This window comes from Paralichthys olivaceus, chromosome 19 (genome assembly GCF_024713975.1).
Source record: "Paralichthys olivaceus isolate ysfri-2021 chromosome 19, ASM2471397v2, whole genome shotgun sequence".
NCBI lineage: Eukaryota > Metazoa > Chordata > Actinopteri > Pleuronectiformes > Paralichthyidae > Paralichthys > Paralichthys olivaceus.
Window position 1 is genome coordinate 5,312,810 of NC_091111.1, and position 25,418 is coordinate 5,338,227.

General features: G+C 41.1%; 1 protein-coding gene across 3 annotated transcripts in view; it reads left to right on the plus strand.

Moving 5' to 3' along the window:
* Nucleotides 1–25,418, plus strand: part of flrt2 (fibronectin leucine rich transmembrane protein 2) — a 45,255-nt gene that overhangs the window by 13,077 nt on the left and 6,760 nt on the right. Inside the window, exon 2 of one of the 3 annotated variants that reach the window (XM_069514765.1) lies at nucleotides 14,506–14,667. The exons of 1 other annotated variant lie outside the window; for it this stretch is intronic. The gene's annotated coding sequence lies outside the window, so the exon portion shown is untranslated. Of the gene's footprint in view, nucleotides 1–14,505; nucleotides 14,668–21,845; nucleotides 23,175–25,418 lie in introns of those variants that run through there. One more of the 3 variants, XM_020091837.2, reaches the window with a different exon arrangement.

Genomic DNA, 25,418 nt, shown 5'->3' on the forward strand with positions numbered 1-25,418 from the left:
ATAGGCTTACCAGCGCCCAAACCATAAGAATATGCACCGGGCAGCATCAAAGTGGAGCACCGGGGCAGCTGATGCTGACATTGTGCTGTGGTACAGAACACTCTCCGCCATCATTACCCCGGATGCCTCGCATCGTCTATTTATAATCAATTTTCCATTGTGAAACATGTTACATATCTGTCTCCCATATGGTGTTAGATAAAAGAAAAAGGAGACGGGGACGAGGAGAGTTGAGAGGAGGGGAAACTAGGAGCTGGTGGAGTAATGCAAACGCAGGAGGGAAATTATACAACAGGGACTGTTCACATAAATGGACCCAGACGTGTAAAAGTAGCAGCGGTTTAGTGAGGACATTTCTTTAAAACCAGAGTGCAGATGAGGAATAAAAACACTCAATTCCTACTGGGTCACACTTCAAAATGGTCTCTTCTTAAATTAACTAGTAAACTGTGCACAGCCGCATCATTATAAGCGACAAAATGCCCTCATTTACAGGAACCAATATATCCAGCCAGTCTGCGAGTAACTGCTTTTTTCTGCTTCATCCATCCCACCCGTATTTATTATCAGGGGACATTTTAAACTCTAATTATTCTGAGTATCATTTTACACATTGTTTTTGTGAGCTCTGAAAACTCACTCATGAGTGGAATTTGTTTTGCTTTGGTTAAATGTCAAAGGAGCCACACTCTCAAGGAAAGAATTCTGCGAAGACATGCATGGGTTTGTATGCCCAGATGAAAAACAGAAATGTGTGAAAGTAAGTGTGTGTGTGTGTGTGTGTGTGTGTGTGTGTGTGTGTGTGTGTGTGTGTGTGTGTGTGTTGACTCCCCCTCCTGAAGGATGAACTGCAGCATCTTTGATGGGGGTGATGAACCCACGTTGCAGTGACATTGCGAGTGTGTGCCCATGCGCCTGCACTGTTATGATTTGTCTCCGACACGCTGACGTGTTGGAGGAAATGGAGTTTCGCTCGGGCCTGTGACTGTGACAGGGAAATGTGACCAAACACGGAGACAATGGAGGTCAAGTGCTCCTTGTTTTCCCTGCATCCTAATGCCCGACTCCCATTCAGGGACACGTGGATGAGGTTCCTGGCCTTGTAGAGCGATTTTACACCCACCCCCTCCCTTCTGTGACGACAGTATGAGCCTGAGGGTGTGACCAGTTTCAGAATTAATGCAGGTTAAAGGAAATCAATTTTAGGATTGATCCTATATGTTCATTTTTTGTAAATAAATCCCATTTTTTCTGCTGCTTCAAGTCCACTGACACCATGAGACATGCGGTCCAGAGTGGGATTACCACGCCCTCCGAGGCTTGTAGCTTTTAATACACGTTGAAGTAATATTATGTGACATTTGCTGAAAATATTTCTGCTCTGTTTGCATATTTTTTGCATAGATCATTTTTCTGCTTCACCATTGTAAACATGGTAAGAGAAGATCTCACTAGAGTGATTCTTGCTTACTTCTTCTACATATTAGATGAATTACAGATACACATACAACTGTCCCTTTTAAAATAGTGATACAATTACATAGTCGTACAATAACTACTTAATATTTGTAGCTAGAAACAAACTCAAATCAATTGTTGTATTTCAAGACAAAAAAGACTGTGTGCTGGTTCCAGCTTCTCAAGTGTGAGGATCTGGATCTGTTCTTCGTCTAGAGAACTGAATATTCTATCAAATACAGAACAATTAATCAATGAAGAGTCATTGGAAATGTTTTTCATCTGTCAAATCCAATTTAGTAATTGCCCTATACCTTCATTATTTTGAAATGCGACTATCGAATAAGATCAAATATAAAAGAATATTCTATCTGTTCTGTCAGTGGCCACTTCTCTCAGGCAGCTGGAGTTGTGTCATAGATTATCTCGGAGGATGACAAGCAGCACGTTCCACCAAACTGCTCCAAACCAAATGTTTGTCGACACCTCAGTTTTTTTAAGAGTGACGAACAATTTGACAAGACTCAGGCAATTTGCAAAATATGTTGTACTTGCCTCTGTAAAGTGTAGAAACAGGCCCGCTGCTCGAGTTGTTGAGTTTGCCAACATGCTGAGTGTAACAGGAGACACAGAACAGGAAAGAGTGACTGATTTCAGGCGAAGTCAAGGCCCGGAGTTATTTGATCTTTTCTGTACTAAAGGACTTGTGGAAATGCCTGTTGGGAAATGGTCTAAATGTTTTAGAAGTCAAAAAGAAATCAGATAGAAATTATTATTTGGGTTAATTCATGATTTGCTGTCTGCTTAAGAAAAAACAAAGAATTAAAATCAAACTATCTGAACCTGATTAAATTGCATACCATCAAATTCATTGGCATCGCTTAGTATCAGGTTGAATTGCATTGTGTTGAATCGATTAGCGTTGGACTCATTGTTACAGTGGTGAATTGTGTTGTGTCCAATTATATATAGTTGTGTCTAATGTACGGTATCGTTAGAAATACAATTAATTCAAACAGACAAATATACATCCCTCATAATTACTAAGAATTAATATTATTTACCGCTGTGAACTGTCCTACTAATTCACATGTATATGTAAAGTATGTAACTCAAAATAGGAATGATAAAAACTAAATAATGAATCAAAACTCCATATCGTACTCATTTGATTGATTGACAAGTGATCTCAGGGGTATTGGGATGTGAAATCAGCAGCTTATCTACAAAGATGGTACTAAAATAAACAGACAGAGACAGATATAACATTTTTATTTGGAATATTGTATCAAAATCTATCAAACATCTGACTGACAGGCATTGTCAATGCAACACCATCGCTCAGCCTTTGATAGCTGTCACATCTGGGTAGTTTTGAGACCAAACCAAATTTAAAACAAAGAGAACTTGGAACTTGGAATTGTCCTGAAATTAATCACGGAACCTTTCTGCTCTGTTAAACCAACTGGCAATCTCAAGAATAGACAGGAACGTTGCACAGAATGAAAAGGGAAAGAAATAACACAAAAACGTTCAATACGCTTGAAAATAATTTATATTATTAACCCTAAAAAAGGCTTCAATTCACGATTAATGTTTCCATGGCAATGCAGCATTGCCGCAGGTGCAAAATGCCACAAGAGAAAATAATGAATAATGTATTTAAGTCTAGTAAAACTGGATTACCAGAAGTTAATCACTGAACCTGGCAGAATCACAGCTTCCACCTTGATTCACCTTTCTGAAAAATATTAGAAAGCTTTGAGGTTACTTAATAACGCAGGACAGCTTCACCGCTAATTACTCAATTAAAGGGGATCATTAATATTTTTGACACGGCACTCATTATTCAGGGATCACATTTGCATTAACATCGTAAAACCTGACAAACTGACAAAGGACGTTTTCCTTTGAATGTCTCCCTCAGGACTATAATAGCTTTTGGTTCAGAATGTTGAAAAGGTATGAAAGGCAGCGATAAGTAAACCTAATAAACGTGATCAAGCTTTCAAATGTTCTGCCCGGTGCAATGTTTGACTCTTCAGAGATTTGAGTGTAAAGGCAGGGGGGAAAAAAAATCAAATCAGCATGGACTCCATCTGCTAACACTCGGCACGGCTATGCTTCCTGGACTTAGAGGCCCCGATCGCTCTGCCTATACTCTAGAATTATGGGACTGGTAGGTGAGTAGTTGTGTCGAGTTGAAAGGTCCTTGGCAAGAGGCCTTGGGCACCACTGGAAGACTATCAGAGTGCAGAGTCATTAGAAATCCCTCATTCTCACTCCGCTGTGTAAACGGCCCGGCGGCCTCCATCTGAACGCGTCCTGAGGAAGGATCACCTCTTGTCGGGCTGAAATTGGATCGTGCACAGAGTAGGGGAGCAGTGGGAGCTAAGAGGGGCCAAAAAATAAGTCATGTGTTCCTATTTATTGACTCGGCTGCAGAGATCACTAAACTGTTTCAGGGGAGAATAAAGTTTAGGGAGTTTTTCCCATAAGCACAAGAGACATTAGAGGAGTGAGAGGTTGCCTTCATAAAAGCCTGAAATTACTATGGAGAAGAGAACTCAATTGGAATTGTAATTAAACCAATATAAGGTTGACACTTGATTTATTTGTTTGTTTGCTGGCCTCACATAGTACCCACATGAAAGACATTCAGCTTAGTATCAGGCCAATGCACTCAACTTCAATTATTCTATTCTTTATAATCCTTTTTTGGGGAATTAAAGTCAATTACAATGCTGCATATCTCTACAAAGATATAAATCGAATTGAATTAGAGTACTTGTGTTTAATTCCAACACTTGAGCTTGTGTCTTTCCTAAGTAATTATACATATTAATATCTCATATTCCTGAAAGCAATTCTAGATGACTTCAGAGGAAATAAGAAAAGTCTCATTCACTGAAAGAAATAAAGTTTATTACCGATTCACTATAATATCTTCACCCTCACGATTAGAAGTGAGACATGTCCGTGTCTGGATACCACCTCTGCTGAATAATTCACTCACACTCATTTTGATACACTTTGACCGGTGTTGGTCAAAGTGTCTTGAAAAATGTCACATAATAATAATCATTGCAAAAACTGTTGCGTTACTAAATTTACTTTTGTTACTTCATAAAACAGTTTATCAAGCAGCTAATCTATAGTCTGGACATGTATTACCTGACCATTAACAGCTAATGTTAGTTTAGCTCCAGTGACAGTGGTGCTCATAGCTAACCTTAGCTTAATCCAGTGACAGTATCGCTGATGGATAAAGTAAGCTTAGCTCCAGTGACAGTAGTGCTTACAGCTAATCAATCATTGAACTGTAATGTTTTACAGAATTTAAAATTGTATAGTCTCACCAAATTAAGTACCTTGAGATAATATATGTTGTGATTTGGCACTAATACAAATAAAACTGAATTGAATCATAGTCCCATGCGAATAATAGCATGTACGTTTCTTTCTCGTACTGACTAAAACATTAAAATGTACGCAATATAAATACCCAACATTCATTTTATCAACGTGAAAAAGCTGTCACACACATTCAATTAGAATTTGTTGTCATGGTGATAAATCATACAAGTTGTATTGTCAATATAGGCGACATATAAATGAAAAACTATTAATTTTCCCTATATGTTGCTTGTTCATGATTAAAGATGAGCAGCCTTGCCAGAAGTGGACGGCACTTCTCTATTTAATTCAATTGTATCCAGTTTTATTCAGTAAGCTTTAAATCACAACATACATTATCCCAGGGCCCTTTACAGAGTAAGGTTGAGACCTTAAAATATTGTTTAGTACCACAAAGGGATAAGAGGGATGTGGGTATGACAAATATCATCTTTTGTGTAAAGCACAAATTACATTTAAGTTGCGAAACAGAAACACATCACTGTTTTTACCACAGGAAAAACCGCCTAGAAACCAGGCTCCTGCTCAAAAGATGATATTATTGCAACGAATGTCTAATTCAATCCATCATTTTACCGTCACTCAAGTATTTTGTCTTACGTAATTGTACTATATCGCAATAACTGTGCTAGTAATCGTATCAAACTCTTTTCCATCCTTGAATCATTTCACTACAAGTACTGTGACTGTGTAAGTGCTCAGCAATGGAAGAAGTGAAAATAGCCTGTCATTAAACATGATAATGAGCTGTATGATTGGGTCACATCTGGAAAAAAAAACATGTGTTATTCAATAAAGACTGTGATAGTCGAGGCAGCCGTAAGCTTCGCGTTCTGCGAGCAGCTTTTAATGGATTTCTGAAAACAACGGGATCTTGTGACTTGTGGGATGTAAGGCAAAAAAGCTGCAGCTGCACAGACGCAGCAGAAGATTTTGGCGAACACGCGGCAGAGCTTTTACACAGTTCCAGCAATAATAGTGTGTTAGGTGGGGGGTATTAATGCCTTGCCTCCACACAGACCTGTACCCAGCTTTGTTTAGTTAAGTGACACAGAGTGTGAGTAATGCAGCACTTGGCCTTGGTACTGCATGAGAATGGGAGCTGTATTTCACAGACGCCTTGTATGTTTGTGTGTATTTGAACTGTATGTGTGCAGCGGCACAGGCTAGAGAAATCAAGGCTTTTTGCTGGCATGAGTGAGGAGGTCTACTTGCAGTGGAAGTATATGAGAGGTGTGTGTGGGGAAAGCAACAGAGAATAGGAGAGACGAGTGCCTAATGCTGTTTGTAATTAAATTCTGTCAAAAAGCCTTTTCATTTAGGTGGGCCACGTTGAGAGATTAGCAGAGAAGTGGATGGCTGGGCACTGTTTTGTGCTTCACGCCACAGTCTGCAGGAGCAGCAGCCAAGGAGGTGACGGTGCCTTTCTCGCTTCCTGCTTTTACTACCATTACTCCTATCTGCCATTATGAACAGTGATCTCAGATTTCCTGTGTTCTCATCCTCCTTTCCTTTCTCCTCCCTGTGCCTCTCTCGTCCACCTCACACACAAATATAGCTGTTACGACCGATTTACCGTACACCCCCTTAAAACATCTCCATAGTGAGCTATGTTACAATCTTTCATCTAATCCATGGGAGATTTTTTTAGCCTGACCTCGGCCTTTAAGGCAGTGCCTCCTCCCAGACTTAAGTACGTACCACCCTAAAATGTCAAGCCAGCTGAGCAGTGCAGCCTTAAAGCTGCACCACACATTTTAGCCTCTTACAGCTCGTTGTTTTGGCTTCGAAAAACCACAGTTTATGCTGTTTGGGTTCAAGTCTCCTGCTCTCCCCAGCCTCGTTTCCAGTAGCAGCATACAGCTGTTTTCAGTGGGAAGTCTGTGATAAACCCAACGTGCACAACCTGCCCAGCACCAAATTGCATACAGATACAGCTACAGTGGCTAGCTGCTGAGCACGGTGGAGCATTTAACAGCTAAACAAACAGATATTTCACTCAGGAGTTGTTAAAAGGGAAAACAGAGCTAAAGAGGAAATATTGAATATTGGGTGAGTGAATATTGGACCTACATTCACCAGGTGGTCAGAAACCTGACTCTAAATGAATGCTGATGTCTGCTGGATGTGTAAATAGGCACCTTTGTTGCTGCCATCAACTTTATAGAGTGATAATAAGTTAGTATCAGGATAACAGTTTGTTGCCAAACAAATCAGTTGATGCAGGTTTGAAGAAAAATAATATTTCTTTCTTTATCTTGTTGTATGTAGACAATGATCACTTCATTAGTTAATAGAAGACAAACAGTTATTTACCAATAAACCAGACGTGAAATAATACAAACTAATCAACATAAATGTTCAATGTCCAGTTAATTATTTTTTGGTAATGATTAAACATTACAATCATTAATAGATTTACCTGTTGTAACATGGTTTTGCCTGCATTACTTTACATTACATTACACTTTTAATATAATACATCTTTGTCAGTATCAAGAGAAATACTAGTACCCCCAGTATTCCTAGTCCTGCATTACACTAAATATACCAGGGGAACAGTATTCCTGCCACCTACCAAGACACCTCTACATTACTAACATAAACACACGTGTATCTCTTTCTTTCCGCACCCTTTCTTTTTCCCATCCTGTCTTTCTTGTGTAAATTCCTCCTGGTTGAAAGATTCTGTTTCCTCCTTTAAACAATAATAAGTGTGCAGTGTGTGTGTGTGTGTGTGTGTGTGTGTGTGTGGTGCAATGAGAATCTCTAAGGGCATTCCTGATGTCAACACTTTGTCTTTGTACCCATAGGCTATGAGTGTGTGTGTGTGTGTGTGCGTGTGTGTGTGTGTTTCTTTCTTTCTGTCCATCTTTGTGCATTTATTGGTCCCTGAGAAATGTTTATGTGCACGGCTGTTGGTTAGTGAACGTGTTTGAGTTGTGTGAATGTGTTTGTCTGTTAGTAAATTGTTTGTAGATGTGTGTCTGTCTCTGAGTTTATTGGAATCTTTGATGTTTGCATTTCTGTCTCTCTGACTTAGTCTGTTAATGTTTCTGTGTGTGTGTGTGTACGTGTGTGTACGTGTGTGTGTGTGTGTGTGTGTGTGTACAGCAGGAATAAAGCGCCCCATTGATAAGAACAAGTTCTTCTTGTTAACGTATCAGTAGAGTTGGTCCTGAGCCAGCGCTGAAGTCCCAGGGGCGTATTTCAATACAACCCCCGCTATGACACGGCAGTTACTATTCTGCAGGCCCAGACACACACACACACAAACACACCAGGGTAGATAGCCCTGGAACGAAACATGTGTTAACACTCTCTATCCAAGAGATACATTGAAGAGGACATTGAGCAATGTTTCGTCTTACATCTCTCTAGCGGCCGCCTCCTCTGCAGTCGTCTAAAATGCTTCCATGTGCAGTCTCTGCATTCCTACTATGTTTCTGAGGCATTTCGAGACTCACCCCGAAGATACCCGATACCCAGGGGAAAGCAGATAGTCATGAGAAATACCTGCTAGCTCTGAACAGTTTTAAATAACAAGAGGGGGAATTTTTGCCATTCCCTTGGACTTCCTTTTATTCTTTTTTTGCACATGTGCCAGCTATTGTTGTCCTGCTCTTATACACCAGGGAGATGGAGCCAAGGTTGTTTTATGACAGTCGTAATCGCCACCCCTGGCGGCTGCATAGGGACATCATCTCCAATCGGCTGTTGCGGGGCACACCTCGTTGTCAAATAAAAGTGTCTGGATGAAGGTCGGTTGGGGAACAAAGAGGTTCAGTGTGCAGAATAAGCACCTACAAACCTCACTGTTCCAGCATGTGCATGCTCCACGTCTGGTCTGTGTGTTTAACAACTGCAGACCACTGTGAATGCTGGGTGTGTGCTTGCAGAGCCGGTCTGCAAACTCATTCCTTGACACCGGGACTATCACAGTAAATCTGTGCAGGGCCACGCAATTAATCACAACAGTGCGTCGCACAAGTGGCTCAGTGTGACAAATGCTTGTGGGCAGTGCACGCTGGGAGCCACACCATAGCATTTAGTGTAGGAATCATACATATTAAGACTGTTTAATGAAAAACAAAATTTGAACATAAGGCCACTGCACATGTTAATACTCTTGTGAAGCTCCGTGTCGTCGACATCTGTTTTTTGTAGATAGATCAGGAAATGTGAGGGGATGAACACAACCACAGCGACAGAAAAGGGGTTTAGTCTGCTGCATCTGAATTTAGCGTCATCATCCTCCAACCATTTGAAGTGCAATCACATAGAACATTTGCATGAACTGATTTACTGACATGCCCCCTCAACCCAGAATGTAATGTGGAAATTCAAGATGCAGGATTTAAAGGGCATGAACGCACTTTTAAAGACAAGCAGGACTTTTATTTTCCAGATGGCTTTGATACCGATCACAGTGGTGTCGCCACCAAAGCATGCTTTCCATTATAACGATTGTTTAAAAGCTTTACTCCCTAAATTTAATGCAAAGTGACAAATCCAAAAAGAGACAAAGAAGTGGGTAGGTCTTACAAATGGAATTGTCCCCATGGGCAAACCACATAATATTCATATCAAACCTGATACATCTACCACTTGGATTTCTAACCATGCAATCAAGGGCACTGCCAAGTTAGTGAATACACCCTGATCAGTCAGATGATAAGAGGGGACTGACAGGGCACCATGGCTTTGTGAGAGGCTGTGTTCTCGTCAGCTATCAGACGTCTTGAGGCAGCACTATTAGCTCATATGCTGCAAATGCCTCCTGTGTTGCAGAACCCCCAAAATCTCTTTTGACAGGAACAAAATAATCTCACAAGTTCAGCCTGGTCTCTCTTTAATGGTCTTCTCAGCTGTTGGAAAAGCCCATTTTGAGTCGTGATATCTTGCTGAAAAATTACCTTTTCATGTGGCATCCTTCCAGGACATTAGGGGCAGAAAATTCTTTCTCCTAGTTGAGCGTGTTTATTGTAGAGTTTCCATATCGTATTTAAGGGATGTCAATGTTAATCCATCAGTCCACCACTTTGGCGGAAACTGATATATCTCAACAACACATTCATGGTCCCCACAGGTTAAATCTTACTCTTTTTTTCCCTGACAATTCCTCAATGGAACTTGGTGCAGGAAATCGAACTGTAATAACTGTCGCTGTCCTTTCCTCCTGAATCATCCCCAGGCAAAAATATCAGATTGTGTCTATGATTAAATACCTGAAAAAGTAATGAAATTCCCATCAGCATCAGCTTTCCATTCGGTGCTTGTTAGCAATGGTTTGCTTGTCAGTATGCTACTCTCAGACATTGAACATAGTCAACTATAAGCTCCCATGTAGATTATAGGCTCCCATGTTAACGTATTAGCGTGCTAAACAAAGATAGTGGACATGGAAAACATTGGGCCTGCTAAACACCGGCGGTTTATTTTGTCATTGTAATCATGTTAGTGTGCTGACATTAGCATTTAACTAAACAGCTAGGTAGTCTTTAGCCTCTTCGCTTACACGGCTGTTTCTTTGTTGGATTTATTTTCGTTTTTAAAGTCTTATTACACAGCATGATGCAAATCTCAAAAGGTCCGATCAATTGTGGTGCAGTGTTTTAAATCACTCAGACGTCTCACCTCTTAGACTAGAGAATAAAACTCGTTTTCAAGAAGCTGCGAGATGAGTGATTTAAAAAGTCACGAAACAGGAATTACGATTTCTTTCAGTTTTCTTTGTGAAAACCATTAAAGGGTTAAAATAAACAACTGTAGGACACGAGTCAACAAGACAAATGTGTGTCACAACCATGCTGTGTTGACATGACAACCTGATGGAGCTGCCTGGCCTGACACCGTTGTTAATGTCACTTAGGTCAACATTCATCACTCTATTATATGACCTCCTTGTGGATGACGATAGCAACTTTTCACTATGTCTCCTTCTTCTAGTGCTGTTATTCTGGGCAGTGGGTCTTATAAATAACTAATAAAGACCGAAGCTATGACACATTCATCTTAATGCTAGGTGGCATCAGGAACAGGTGCGCCGGCTCATTCCTACCTTTTGTAAGACAACGCAATTAATCTGCTTTGAGCCAAGTTAAGAGTAAAGAGTGGACTGTGGGGAGAGACAAATGAAAAACCAAAAGGGGAAAGTCATGAATTTTACAGTGAACTGAAACCAGCGAACACCTGACCTTGTCTACTTTTTCACTTTTGTTCTTCCTTTCTTCTTCCTCTCTCTCGTGTTGACTTCCTCTAATAAAAATAAAAGGGAATGAGCACTGATTGAAGTCATCTGTTCCCTGAAATAGAAAACAAAGGAGGAAAGGTGAGGCTTGCGTGCGCTGGAGAGGGGAAAAGTGGGCAGATATTAGCCATATGTGATTCATTTACAACAGCATGCTTCAATTAATCTGGGCAGGGTGGCAGGCGCCAGGGTTGGGCCCCATGCCACCTGAGCGAGAGAAGAAGAGCGATCAGCTGCCGGGTGAGGGATGAGCACTGAAAACAGATCTCTCTGAATTGATACACTTTATATTATTCCTCACACCAAAATCGTTCCCTTCACTTCCACTCCTCTCCTCCCGTCTTCCGCTCTGTGCGCCTTTGTTCTCGCTCTTAAATGGAACGTAAAGACGAGGCCAACAAAGGCTGAACACGGCGCTCTGATTCATCAGGCGTCCCTGAAGCCCCCGCGGAGGGAGCTGTAATTCTCATGCAGGCTTCCACCTAGAGAAACCCCCAGGATGTTTTGTGAGACTGTTCTCAAACTGGGGCGGCACACTGTGGCAGCAAGTGAAAGCAAAGGAGGAGTGGGGGGGAGGACAAACTGGCGAGGGGGCAAAAACCACAGTGACCAGATGGAACCGCAGATTGTTTTAAAGGGGCTACTGCCTCAGCAAAACCATATGGGGCAAAAATGCAATTTATTGAAATCTCATTTATGTTTTTCACGACATGGTGAGCAGCACTGGAGGATCTTGTAAACAAAAGATAAAGTACTCACGCTGTCAACATGTGATGGAAGCAAAAAAAAAAAAAAAGCAGATACGCAGCTGCCTCTTCTGCATCTGCACATCTCCGGGGCATGTTGCCATTGGAAGTCTCATTTTAACTTGTGAGCAATATTCCAAAATAAGAGCAAAGGAACACATGCCAGGCTTCCCTACCATAAAGTATTAAGTTACATTAAAAGCTTGCCAAGGGTAATGCTGTGATTGTATTGAAAAAAAGGTTCATGATGATGAATTAACCACAGGAGAGTGATGCATATTAAGACCCAGCATAAGAATATTAAATTACAACACTAAATAGGAAAAGGCAAGCAATGGCAAAGGATTAAACAGTGTAGCTAAGCAGTGTCTGACAGCATTCTAATATTTTTAGTCCTTTTCTGAGCTGTTTCACCTGGCTTCCGATGTAATCTGGATTTACCCAAATTCCTGCCTCATGCATCAGGGGGATTTTTCACATTGAAAAGACGAGGGGAGGGCTGCAATAGATAATAAGAGGCCTTTTCAAACATCCACTACAATGTATGCCTGCAGACATACTGCAAGCTAAAATGTCTCATTGCTTCCCAGGCAATTAAAACTTTCCTCCAGGAATAAAGATTGGCGCAGTATTTAATCTGAAAGTGAAGACACAGGAGTATAGGAGTAGAGTGAAAGTGAAGAACGTCCTCCAAGCCTCACCCCCCCATTGTCTGTGTCTGTGTGTGTGTGTGTGTGTGTGTGTGTGTGTGTATGTGTGTCTATTCTAGATAATCTGACTCACTAAATTAAAAAAAATGTGATACTAATGATAATCATCTGCTCTTCGCTTTATACAGTGTTGAATAAATAAGGTTTACAGTTATATCAGCCTATATACAAAATTACATTATACGCACTATATTGTAATTATCTCTAATTAAAATATAGTAATTAACAAGTGTCTCAGGTCATGTGAGCGTAAATTGTTGTGAGACATTCACTCCACTCAGCACTAATTTGAAATTGTGCAATAATAAATCAGCTGCGGGGAGAAGCTGTCAGAGAGGAAAAGGTTCAGGGGACCATGGTGTTTTGGTGTTTCAGGGCTCAGTTAATTAGTTGGAGGGGAAAGCTGAACATAAACACAGATTGTCATTCAAGCACAGGAAGAGGCTTTAAATAGCTGTCTGCAGCTGTGAGCTCCTGATCAAATCAAGGTGCTGGACGGTCACATGGAGCGTTACACGGACAGGACGTAGTTTTTAGTATGGCATGCATTAGACTTTGTGTTTATGTTTATTTGAAAAGAGATTATTTAAATTGCTTTCTTTTGAATATCTTATTACACAACCTGATCCTCAGAAATATTCTGTTCTTTTGTATTTTCTCGTTTCTGTCTCATCCATTAGTTATATTTAATTAACTGTAAAACATGAAAGACTCTATAAGAAATAAACTTAAATCTTCACTGAAGCTTCAATTTATGTGAAATATTCTTAACATTGAATCCTTGGCGGTATGTGCTAGTAATGCCCCCGCACAACTCACTGAAGGAACTTTCCTAAAAGCCCAGGAACTGTTTTAAGATTTGACTTTCAACTACACTGGTTCAGTCTAGCAAATAAAAACTTCATTGTGTCATTAAATAATAATTACTTTACACAATGTAGAGTTAAGAATATTTCATATTAATTACTTGTATGTGTCAAAACAGGTTTTATCATTACTATAAAACATGTATAATTGTGTTTTGAATGCTTTTATAACTAATTTAACAAAATAGCTAAGCGCGGTACTTTCTGAGCTGTTTTTATGTGACTCTTGAGATGAAGTGTGAAGCAGCAGAGGCTGAGACACAGCCCAGAGGACGGGTCGAACACAAAAAAAACATTTACCATTCCCATAATGCAACATTTAAGGAATCTCAGACAAAGTATTATAGGCTACTCTAAATGAAAAGTAAACTGATACCTATGTAAAATCAGTAGAGTGCTCCTTTAAAGGGACAGTGTTCAAGATTTATTGATACTGAGTGTTGAAGTTGCATGTTGCAGCTAAACACCCCTCACCTCATCCTCCGCTTTCAAACATGAGTAAGAACCTGTGGTAGCTTCAGTTGTCATAAAAACTCAAAAGGTGTTTAGTTTGTTCAGTCTGGACTAATGTAAAAAACATGGCGGCCTCCGTAGAGAGGACCCCCTCCATGTAAATATAAAGTATTTAAATATAAAGGGTCTTTTCTGTGAAGAAAACTACAATTCATACAATTTAGATGAATCACACTAGTGAAAACATCATGAGGATTATTCTACATTAAATTTGTGTCAATAGTTCCCTTTCACCTAAATCTTACACACTTGACCTTTAACATTACCCACAATTCATATATCAAACAAAAAAAAAAATACAGTGACATTAATTGGTCAAAGTTTTACATGATATTATGTATGTCACAACACACACAGAGCAGTCGTCCCCAGTCTTTACTGCAGCATCTACTCACAAACTCGCAGAATTTGTATTTTCTTAATTAGCACTGCTTTATGTAGAGATTATCCAGCATGGAGAAGTAAAAATAGAACATCTTTTTAAGCGACTAATCAGACAAAGTTATAGAAGGTTCAGTAAAATACATTTACTTTTGTGTTTTCAGATCGAGCGGCCGTGGCCTCTCAGCTTCATCTCATGACCCCTCATGGTGGGTCTGACCCCAGGTTGGGAACCTTTGAACTAAAGCCTATTCAGCAGGAATTGAAAGCTGTTTTTCTTGGACAGCAGAATAACATGTAGTTTAAGACTCTGTCAATACTTAAAGGTGAGACTGTTTTTTTTTGCTTTTAATACCTTATCCATGAATGTGCAGTCCTATCTGAGGTGGTGTGGTAACTGTTCTATTCACAGACTGAAAGTGATTATTGTCGTACCCCTCACATTTGAAGCTGTTAACACTCTGACAGTGCAGATTCATCTTGCACACCGAGTCAAAACATACCCTTGCCCACATGTGTCTGAATGACCAATAGGAGTATTCATCATGGATCCACTATGATGAACTCTGAATCAAGGTCTGGATATATGTTTGTTCAGTCGCTGCTTTAATGACTCATGGATCTACAGTATTTGTACAGTTTATCCTGGGAGGCAGGAATGGCCCTGAGCCCCCGTCCACCCACCCAGAAGACTTCCTCTTTACTCGAGTCAGGAGGGGAAATTTAGCCCAGATGTGACTTCAAACAAAAGAAAAGCTGCTGGGATTGGAGGTGGGATCAGGCCCATCTTTCGCGTGACCCTGAGACCTGCTCCTTCCTGGCATCTGTCTATTTTTCTCCTTTTCTGTTCTGTGTCTGATGATCTCTTGTAAGTTGCTGTCTCGCGGGCCCTTTTACTTTTCCTCCTCGACAGCACAGCTGTTTCCAGCAAGCAGCGCAGCATCAGTTTTGCTTTGGTTGTGTAGTTACCCAACATTTTGTGCATGAAATGATAAGAGATACTGTGGAACAACACATTTTTTACTAAATAAGGTGAAAAGCAGGGATTTATAAAGTTATCAGAAAACATTTCACAGTTTTTCACCTTGTGTTGTATCTTTCTCTCACAACACTACGACAACTCTTTTTCAGGAAAAACTTCAGTGAAGATTTAGATGAAAAACGTTTAGCTGTAAATTAATTAAGCAGGTTTTTAGAGATAAAGCAGCAGTGTGAAAAATTCAAGGACTTCTTTCTTTTCTTTGATGAAACACAGGGAGAAACATAATAATTGTGTTTGAAATACAAATGTTGATGATGTTTGTTCAAATTTGAAGAATCAGGACATTGCCACTCTTACTTTTTCCTCACCTTCACTTCGCCTTATGTGTAAAAAGTCATATTTTGAAGTTTGTCAAAATATGACAACTAAAGTTTTTAGTTTGTGCCTTAAATGCTTTACCATTATGTTTGAGAGACAGGGTCCATTTTATGGATGCTATTCAAAAGTTGTTTCTAAAAATCTGCCGTCTTCTAATGATAAAAGAAAATCTATTGGCCACACAATAAAATGCAATTTAAGATTCCCAAAATGTTTCTGTGTTTCATAATGCAGTGCTCTCTTTGTAAAAACACAAGCAAAATATGAATTTTGTAGAGAATATACAATGTTTTTTAAAAATGCATAAGTGTAATCAAATATAACTTACTAGCATCTGCAGGCATTAAGTACAATTTAATTTCAATAGTAATGAATACATAAATAAATATAAATATCTGGCTTGAAAAATAATTTACTAACTCTATTTTCATTCCTAATTTAATCTGTATCCCTATTTTATTTATTCTAGATTATCTTTCTATTCTTATTTTTATTTCCTCCTTCATTTTCCACTCGTGCTGCTATTTCCTTGTGATGCCCTGTATATTTTGGATTTCAACAATGCCCAACTTATCTTGTCTTATCCTAGAACAGCTAAAATGAGGCACAACTTGAAAAAGAACTTCTTTAAGCATTCTTTATTATGCAACAGACCAAATATGTTTTTCATCCAGATGGTTTGACTAGTCTTTGAGGATTATTGAAAAAGCAGCAGTAAGTGTTGTTAAATGACTTCCTGGGTTTTACACCAGGTATTTATTTTTCAGACAATCAGACACTCTGCTAAGAGACTGGAATGTAATGATGATAAATGAGGCTATAATGGGGCCACACTTGACCATAATATACTTGAAGCAATGCATTAAATGTCACAGGCTGATGGGGTTAAATCAAATAAGATTTTCCAAGTGTGAATTGCTCCTCTAAGCTGTATTATTTTTCATAGCACATGTCAGCACAAAATGGCGCCCACATATCTTAACAATTGCTAAGCAGTTGTCGGAGGTATTAAATCTTGGGATGACATGGCAGCCACATGTCAAAAACAGCAATAATCCACAATCCTCTCGTCCCGTCCTCTTTTGAGCCATTGCAAGCCTCCCTATCTCTTTTCTTCTGTCGCTCGCCCCTTCTTTCTCCCCCTGCACTCCTCAGCTTGCTTCTCTCCCTCCATCCATCCCTCCCTCCCTCAGCAGAACTACAGGGGCTTGCTTGTTGTCAACTTAGTGTTTTTACAGCCTGGCATTAGCACAGGGCAGCATTCAGTCAGGACCCTGCATTCACTTTGCCTTCCACTATAATTCACATGCTCATGTGAGAGTGCGCTGCCTTCGCTACTCACCAAATGACCCTGATTGAGCATTGTTGGCCTTTTGACTGCTCCACAGACCATTTCACTCTTCCTAGACAAAACTTCAAGTCTTACAAAAACATCTTATATACATTTCAAATGTCACATAACAGCACATATGACAACAGCATGGATCAGATGAAGCGCTGCTGTAGTGAGTTTTCTTACTGGATGGTCAGGACGGTTTGTTTGACTTTAACAAGCAGGGAAGGGGGGAGGTTGTTGTTGTTTACCGTAACTCTACCATCATGGGGGACACCAAATGATGAAATAATAATTGTGTTGTGTGTAGTGCACAGACTGTATACGATACTGTATTTTCCAGTGTCTGTCAGCCATGATATGCTTGCACAGGGTGCAATAAAAAAAATTCGAAGGTGGAGGAAAAAATGAATTTTTGGTCTAGTGGGGCTCAGGAGCTCGTGCAACCCTCTCGACTCCCCCGTCTCCCCCCCGCTCACTCCTCGAGTAACACACAGTACGCTCTTGGCTGACTGTTTCCTCAGCTGTGAATTTGCGTTCTCTTCTGGGAGCCATGCTGTATTGGATGCATGTAGATTGATAATCGACGGGGGTAAACATAATTACATCGCCTTAGAAATTAATGAACGCATTGATCGCCCACTCTAAACATAATAAGCATATTTTTCTTTAAGCCACTGAAATCTCAGGCGACGGGCCTGATTTTATCATGCTTTCAATATCGCTGTGGTTTCCCACAGTTAGTACTTTCAAAGATGTTGCCAATAGTTGCAGGCTGGATTTTAAACACTGATGTTGGCATCTTTGAAGTGCTTTTCAGTGTCCAGATGAAAATTCATGCAGGGAGAAATGTGATAAGCTAATGATGTCTCTAGAGACTGGAGTGAATATAACCATGGGATAAACATATCTGCATATCTGAGTGGACCTTTTCCCCATTCCCTCCTTCAGCACAGTTTGGGGTCTTGAACAGCAGCAGATGGACAGAGGAGGCTTTGATGTGTTCTGGGGTCGTGTGTATATGCAGCGTTATCAAGGTACACAAGCGTATAGAGTAAATATGCCACGCCAAAAACTGTGGGAAGGTCTCTGGGCAAGGCAGAGAAGGGGAATTTCCACTCAGGAGAGGGTGTAGGCTGAAATATTTCTCTGCAATTATGCACTGTGGACCTCAGATATGTACAATATATCCTCACCAAAATTACAGGTTACTGGTTTGAAAACACGATAATTTTCCCAGTTGTTATTGATATTTAAATAATTCAAGGCCAGAAAACTGAATACCATGTACATTTCTTATAAACAGGCGTATTTCAGGGATTAAGAATTTGGTAACTGCACAGCTTTCCTGCAGCAAGGAAGGAAGTGAAGCCTTCAAATTTAATGCAAACTACACCTACAGGTGCCTCTGTTTTGTTCTTCTAAAACCTCAGTGTGAACAAAGGCAGCGTAGGCGCAAACTGTGTTATTATGCCCGCAATGCATAATTAGGACAATATTGTACTGCATGAAGTAATTCTGTATAGTTCCTTCAGAATGGTGAGGGAAAAACATGAGTTACAAAGAGAGACAATGTGCTGCTTCCTCCTACAGCAAGATAAAGACCCAGACGGTGCTGTCACATGATGAAGAGCCGCTCAGGTTACATCCAACCCACTGTGTTTTTGTTTTGCAATTTCTGTCCACACAAGCTTTTTAACTCTCAATCAGTTTTAATCCCCGTCCATACAAACCCTCCTGAAGGCATGCACATCCTGCCGGACACAGGAATGTTGCAGATTGCTTGAATAACAGGTTTTGTCATACTCATGTTGTATTACTGTAAAATGCAGAATTTAACTATGCAAGAGAAATTTATTATGTATATGACTGAGGCTAATGACCAATCAGCAAAGGCTATGTTGTGACCAAAAATACCCAATCAACAAGCAGTTGTGAGTGTCTGAGTCATAGTTTCCAAACATCTCAGTTTTCAAACTAAAACAGGGCGAGCAGCATCGACAAACTTTTTAGCAGCTTTAAAACTGAGGAGTATAGTGTGGTCGTCAGGCATATTCGTAGCAGAGTTGATGCATTTTCAAACAAAAATGTAGTAATGTGGATGTAGCCTCCATCTCCAGACCCAAACCTCACGGAGCTGTTTGAATAGCTGGACAGAAGGTGAAAGCAAAGTAGCAGAGCAGCACATTTGTGGGAACTTCTGCTCTAGTGTTGGGACAAACTTTCTGAGCCATGCTTCATCCCCATGGTGGAAAAAATGTCAATGTGTTCAGCTGCTGAATAATAACATTCCATGATCCCTTGTTTATAAAATCACCAACTGTTTATTTGTTCTATGGTTTAATTTCCGAAAACACTGAGACAGTGAATCATGTGAATTTAAATAACAGCTAGAAAAATTGAGAAATTCTAAATCTCGCACGAGAGGCAAGAGGAAGGTGCATTACAGATAGTTCACTATTCCACTTTCAGAGGCTTGGATTTAATTAAGCTTCATTTTAAAGTACTTTCTGATCGAGTACAATCTGTTTTTTCGGTCTATTTTACTATCGAACTACTGCTCTGTTATTTTCCCAGACAACAATGAGCAAATCAAATTAACACACAGGATAATTGCCTGAGCATATTTGCCTATAGGCCCATTGAAGTGTCTGTCATTTTATCCCCATCCGTGTGCCAGAAAGAGACGTTCCAGAGCGCTGCACCAACAGCAAAACATGTCCATCAAGGAGACAATAAGAATAGGCCGTTTCCTCTAAATTCACTCAATCAATAATTCATGCTCTGCACAGAAGCTTGATTTATGAAGGAATTAAATGTTGTGGACTGGGCCTCGCATCGGCCGTCCATCTCAGGGACGTTGCAGCTGAAATTAAACATGAAAGGCAAACACAGAACAACCAAATCATCTCACGGAGAGCTGACGTATAAGGAGACTTGAAGTGGCACGTGCGACGGACGGCCCGACTGCACAAAATGACATTGGTGATTGGAACAGGAGCCCCATGATTTGTTGGGAACGTTTTTCATGAGCTGTCTGTGTTGGAGTAGGTCAGCAGAAGTCAAAGAGCGACATTAGAAGTGGAGGCCGAGATCAAAGCGAAATGTGCACCTGCTGACCTGCTGGATCCTGTGACTCCTGTTTGCCTTTATGATCCTCGCATTGGCTATAAAGAAACATGGAAAACACTGAACATGACAGCTTTAGTATTTCCCCTGCCAAACTGGAACTTGAAATTTCTCCCTAGTCAGGAACTTATATTACCGTCCTGTGTAGGGAAATAATGTAACTACTTTTTTTTATTATTTCAAAAGGACAAAACATTTGTCCTTAGCTTCAAGACATTTAACAGCCTGCAATGCTAGCAGACCCGCTGTCATGATTTGTGGGTACTGGAGCATGTCATAAACCCCGTGAAGACCACAAACATTGATCTATTTCGTTTTATCACCTCCTTTTTTTTAACAACCCCATTTTAATGTTTACTATTACTTGTCTGTCGCAAGCTAATGTACTATTATGTTAGTATTTCTCTCCGAAAGTGGAAACTAGCTAAGTATGCAAGCTTGTTAACATTTGCTCAAGTGGACACCCACCGTGACGTTACCCATTCGTTCATGGATTGCTGTTTTGAAGTCTTGAGTTTGACATTTTGGCCAGCGCCATTTAGATTTTAAAAAACAACAGAAGTTTGATCCCTTCTGTTGGTCATGTAGGGAATAAAGTTTTCAGGTACTTAATACTCTAACATTAAAATCTGTCTTTAGGGGCGCCAGCCAGGTTTCTCTCTTACCATACAAGATTTATCGATTTCAATCCTCACAAAGAATATACACATAAAATACATATTGCCCCAGTACATCCATTTTTATATATCATCAATGCCACAGATCATGACAATTCGTACTACTAATTAATTTCCTTGGCGAACACTATTGTAGGAGGCACTATCACAACATACATAAATAGTATACAATGAAAGAAATATCTTTGTGATTTTCATCAAATACACAGATCCTTTTAAATTTAGCAGGTAGCTTTCGCTTAACAGTAGCTTTGGAGACAATCAGGCCAGTATGGGATACAAGCTCAAACATAGTCTAAGCAGAAACAAAGAAAATTGATTTGTTAGTATCCCTTATCTGTTGAAAGTTCCCAAAACATTCGTTACCACATTCAACTACTGCTCACATAGCGTAAGGATTTACTGAGGGAGGATGTGACTCATTACTTATGGATTGAACTTTTCTAAGAGTAAGACTGTGATCATTTTTCTTTTAAAAGTTTTTAGCAGTCGAACTGTGGGAGATAATTATGTCTGAGAAAGAGAGGAGAGAGACAGAAAGAGAGAGAGAGAGACAGGCAGAGAGAGAAAGAAAAAAACAGAGAGGGGGCAGAGAGAGAGACAGATAGAGATTGAAAGAGAGAGACAGGCAGAGTGTGTGTGTGTGTGTGTGTGTGTGCGCGCGCGTGCATGTGTTTGAGATAGAGAGATATGAGAGAGTAAGAGAAAGACAGAGAGAGAGACAGGCAGGGTGTGTGTGTGTTTGAGAGAGAGAGAGAGAGAGTAAAAGAAAGACAGAGAGAGACAGGTAGAGAGTGTGTTTGAGAAAGCATAGAAAGAAAAAAACAGAGAGGGGGCAAAGAGTGAGAGACAGAAAGAGTGGTGGGTTGACAGGAGAGGACACACACACACACACACACACACACACACACACACACACACACACACACACACACAGTGTCCGGCAAAACACAACAACATATTTTATCAGTATTCCCTGTGTACAGCCTGTACATTAGGTGTGTGAGCGTGCTTGCCTTAGTTATGTTAATGAAAAGCGTGTGCGCGCACAGAGGTGGTGAGCAGAGTATAAGGCTGCACGACCACATACAGGAAAGTGTGTGTGTGTGTGTGTGTGTGTGTGTACCCCTGCTGAATCAGGAGGCCATTAACCATGTAGTCAGATGAAATGACTTCGGATGTGAGTGCGCATCTAAACGCCTCAAATCACTGCGAGAGAAGTCAGGACGAGACTGAGCTTTTCACTCGAGGCTAATTATCCAGCGGTAATTAAAAAAAAAGAAAAGCCATCGAAAAGAAGCAGCAGGGTTATAGTGCTCGTAAAATATCCTGGAGAATGGTCCAGATAGATAATAAGGCCCTGCGGGGACACGCTGCGACCCTGAGGATACAGTCCCACATCCAGGAATATTAAAGCAGCGTGTTCTTGCGTGGGTGTGTGTGGGGGGGAGGTATTTTATTTATTTAGACATTTGACTCCAGGGTTTGTGTGATTAAAATGGCAGCTCAGACATCGCGGACGTCGGGTGAGGTGTAGTGCCAGGCGGAGGGCACGCAGGGGTAAAAAGTGCGCGGAGAGACAAACTATTTTCTGCAGTGAGGGAGGAGGATCTGTGGCCGGGAGCCATCCGAGGAGCTGCTGGAGGAGATGCATTCTTTATTGTGAGGAGGGGGAGGAGGGTGAGAGAGAGAGAGTCGGAGAGAGAGAGAGAGAGGGAGGGAGAGGTGAGCAAGGCACACACGTCGCACTATCAACTGAGCCCATCTAAGAAAACAACTCGCAGGGAGTCTGGCTCTGCGGCTCTGCGCTGCGTAAAATTAACACCAAGTTTGAGCGCCCGACCAGAGGAGCGCAGCGCACGGACGCAGCTGGCCGTCATGGCCCGTGGCGGATCAGGCTCAGGCGGCGGACACTTCGGCGAGTGCGGAGCGGGAGAAGTGGACGCTGCGATCGCCCTGCCGCCGCTTCCCTCGCTGCTTCAGACGGTGTTGAGTTGAAGGCGCAGCGGCTCCGTTTGCTGTCTGGAGCTTGGGCAAGTAAAAAAAAAAAAAGAAAAAAAAAGAAAGAGAGAGCGAAAGAAAGAAGAGAGAAAAGTGCGGACGGAGCGGACGCGCAGCCACGACCGCGGGGCTGGGGGACGCAGGAAGGCAGGCGGGCAAATATGCTGTTTTGTGGACCCACCGGGTCCAAGCTGGCGCTTATCGGAACCGAGGAACCACGGTGTCACCGATCGGAGCTTTACAGCGGCACCGCTTGAAGGACAGACGCGTAAAGACAGAGGGGGGAAGTTGAACGCGGTTGCAGGGTTTATAATGGATAAAGGCTCGCCAAAGGTACGGTGGATGTTTCTCTGTGTCACACAAATGTAGAGAAAAGAATATACTAATAACCTTGGCTTAAGTTCTGTATCAATCGACTACTTGTCTAGTTAATTCGGATTTAAATGTAGCCTTTAAAATATGCACCTCATCCTGAAATCATCAAAATATGTTTTCAGCCCCAAAGCGTTCTGCAGGCACAGATATCCACAAACTGACTGCTCCTCCAATTCCCACTCACTTTTATAGATTAATTAAAAACCCTGGTCAATGTATTTACAGGCTGATTAGACGTGTATGTCATCCAGTTACATATTAGAGCCCCACAGAGCGCACAGCCCCACATTTCTCACCCCGGAGAAAACCTGACTCTTTTTCTTTTTTTCTTCTTTCACTCTCAATGCACTGCACGGTTTTCAATTCCCCCTTTGAAATCATTCATTCAAATGAACACCGCTCGCTGGGCAGACTTTGAAGTATACCTGATCCGCCTCTTATCGCCTCTTTAAGACCCTATCCATTTTAAACTTTTAATTGCGTTTCTGTCGCCAAATCCAGTCCTAATCGGATTGTCCTGGCCACATAGCTATCACAGCGTTCATCTGGTGGCGAGAAACTGTGTTCACTCATCTGGAAATTAAATAAAAAGAGAGAAATAGAAAAAAAAAAAGTCTTTTCAATGCACTTTCCCTCCTTGACCCATGCGTGTCCACATTTATCAGGCTGGGTGTTTGCCAAACCAGGTCCTCTTGCCTCGTTTTAAGGTTATTATTTGGATTTCCAGTGACATTTTATTTATGCAGCTATAATAATCTTGATGCTGCTGCCTTCTGCTGTTGATTCTGCTGCTGTAGCAGCACATTTTATCGCCTCATGTGGTTGCTTATCCCCCCCCCCAAGCTTATTTGATTAAATTTAGCTCTTTCAATTTAGAAAAGTAGATCACAGATGTGTGTCAAAGGATTGTTTCTCCATCTCTGCCACAAAGAGCCAGCGTTGGCACCATCTCGTCCACACAGGGTATTTGGAGAAGCTTGCAGTGAAATGGTTAGAATCCTGAATGTTTTTTACCAACTTTTTTAATGTTTGTATCTTGTTCCTTTTTCTGAAAAAATATCGTGTGCCTATGCTGCCTGCCATTTGAAATCTAGCTTGTAAAAAATGAACTGAATGCAGGAATTGTATGAACTCTTGGAGTTGTGTTGCTCAGTGGCCGCTCCAGGCTTGACAAACCCGGTAGGACACCTTAATCCGCGCTCATGGCCGTTCCTGTGTTTAAGATTGAATCCATCCTACCCATTATTGTGTGTCATCTAACTCTGGCACAGGTAGTGGAAGGGGTTCAGTTAAGCTGAAAGCAACCGATGACAACCCGTATCTTTCAATCATGTGGTGGGAGACTGAGGGGAGGGGGGTGGTGTTTGATGGCTCATAAAACTTGGAATAATAGATCTAGGGTTCTACTGTAATCCGGTGGCCTTGTGCCTTACCACTAAACTCCCCATGTTGAAAAATGGCCTGTATTGATCATTTATTGCAGGTGGGGGAACTAAATTATTTTCCAATCCCATTTCATTTGACAGCGTGTGTATGTCACTCTGGCGAGAGGGGGGGGGGGGGCTGATATGCAGGGGTCTCTATTCATTGACTGTCTCCCCTTTGTTGTGCAATTTCACTCCTCACAGTTTTAAATCTCGAGTTTGATGATGGTGTGTTAAGGCCCGACACGTAATAACTAACTCCTCCTTAGGCCACTGGCAAAACAATCCACTCTGTTTACTGTAAGCGCTTTGTTTACTCGTGTACCTCTGCCCACAAGACAGTCGTAACTTGTTTTTTTGTTTTTTTCCTTCCAAGAAATATCCTGTGCATCCATGTCGGCCCTCAAAGGGCAGATTTATTATTAGCCTTATCTCGTTTTAGCAATTCTTCCATTAAGCAACTGTGATGCTGCTGAGAACCTCTGTGAATCCATGACTCTCTGTCCTTGCAGTGGTCTATTCCCTCCTTTGATAGAGCAGAAGGGATAAAAGCCCTCTTTATGTCTGCGAAACCGGATGTGCAAAGAGCTGTTCTGAATATTTATCAGATGGTTTGAGTCTTTTTTTTAAATATCCAGAGCATAACTTGAGATCAGCATTGAACAGTATGTTGTGTGACTCTGTCTTTGTGTTTGGGAGGGAGGGCAGGGTGAGCGAGAGGGACACACAGTTGGTATGCGTGTGCATGTTTGTATGTCAAATAAAGAGGCAGAGGAAG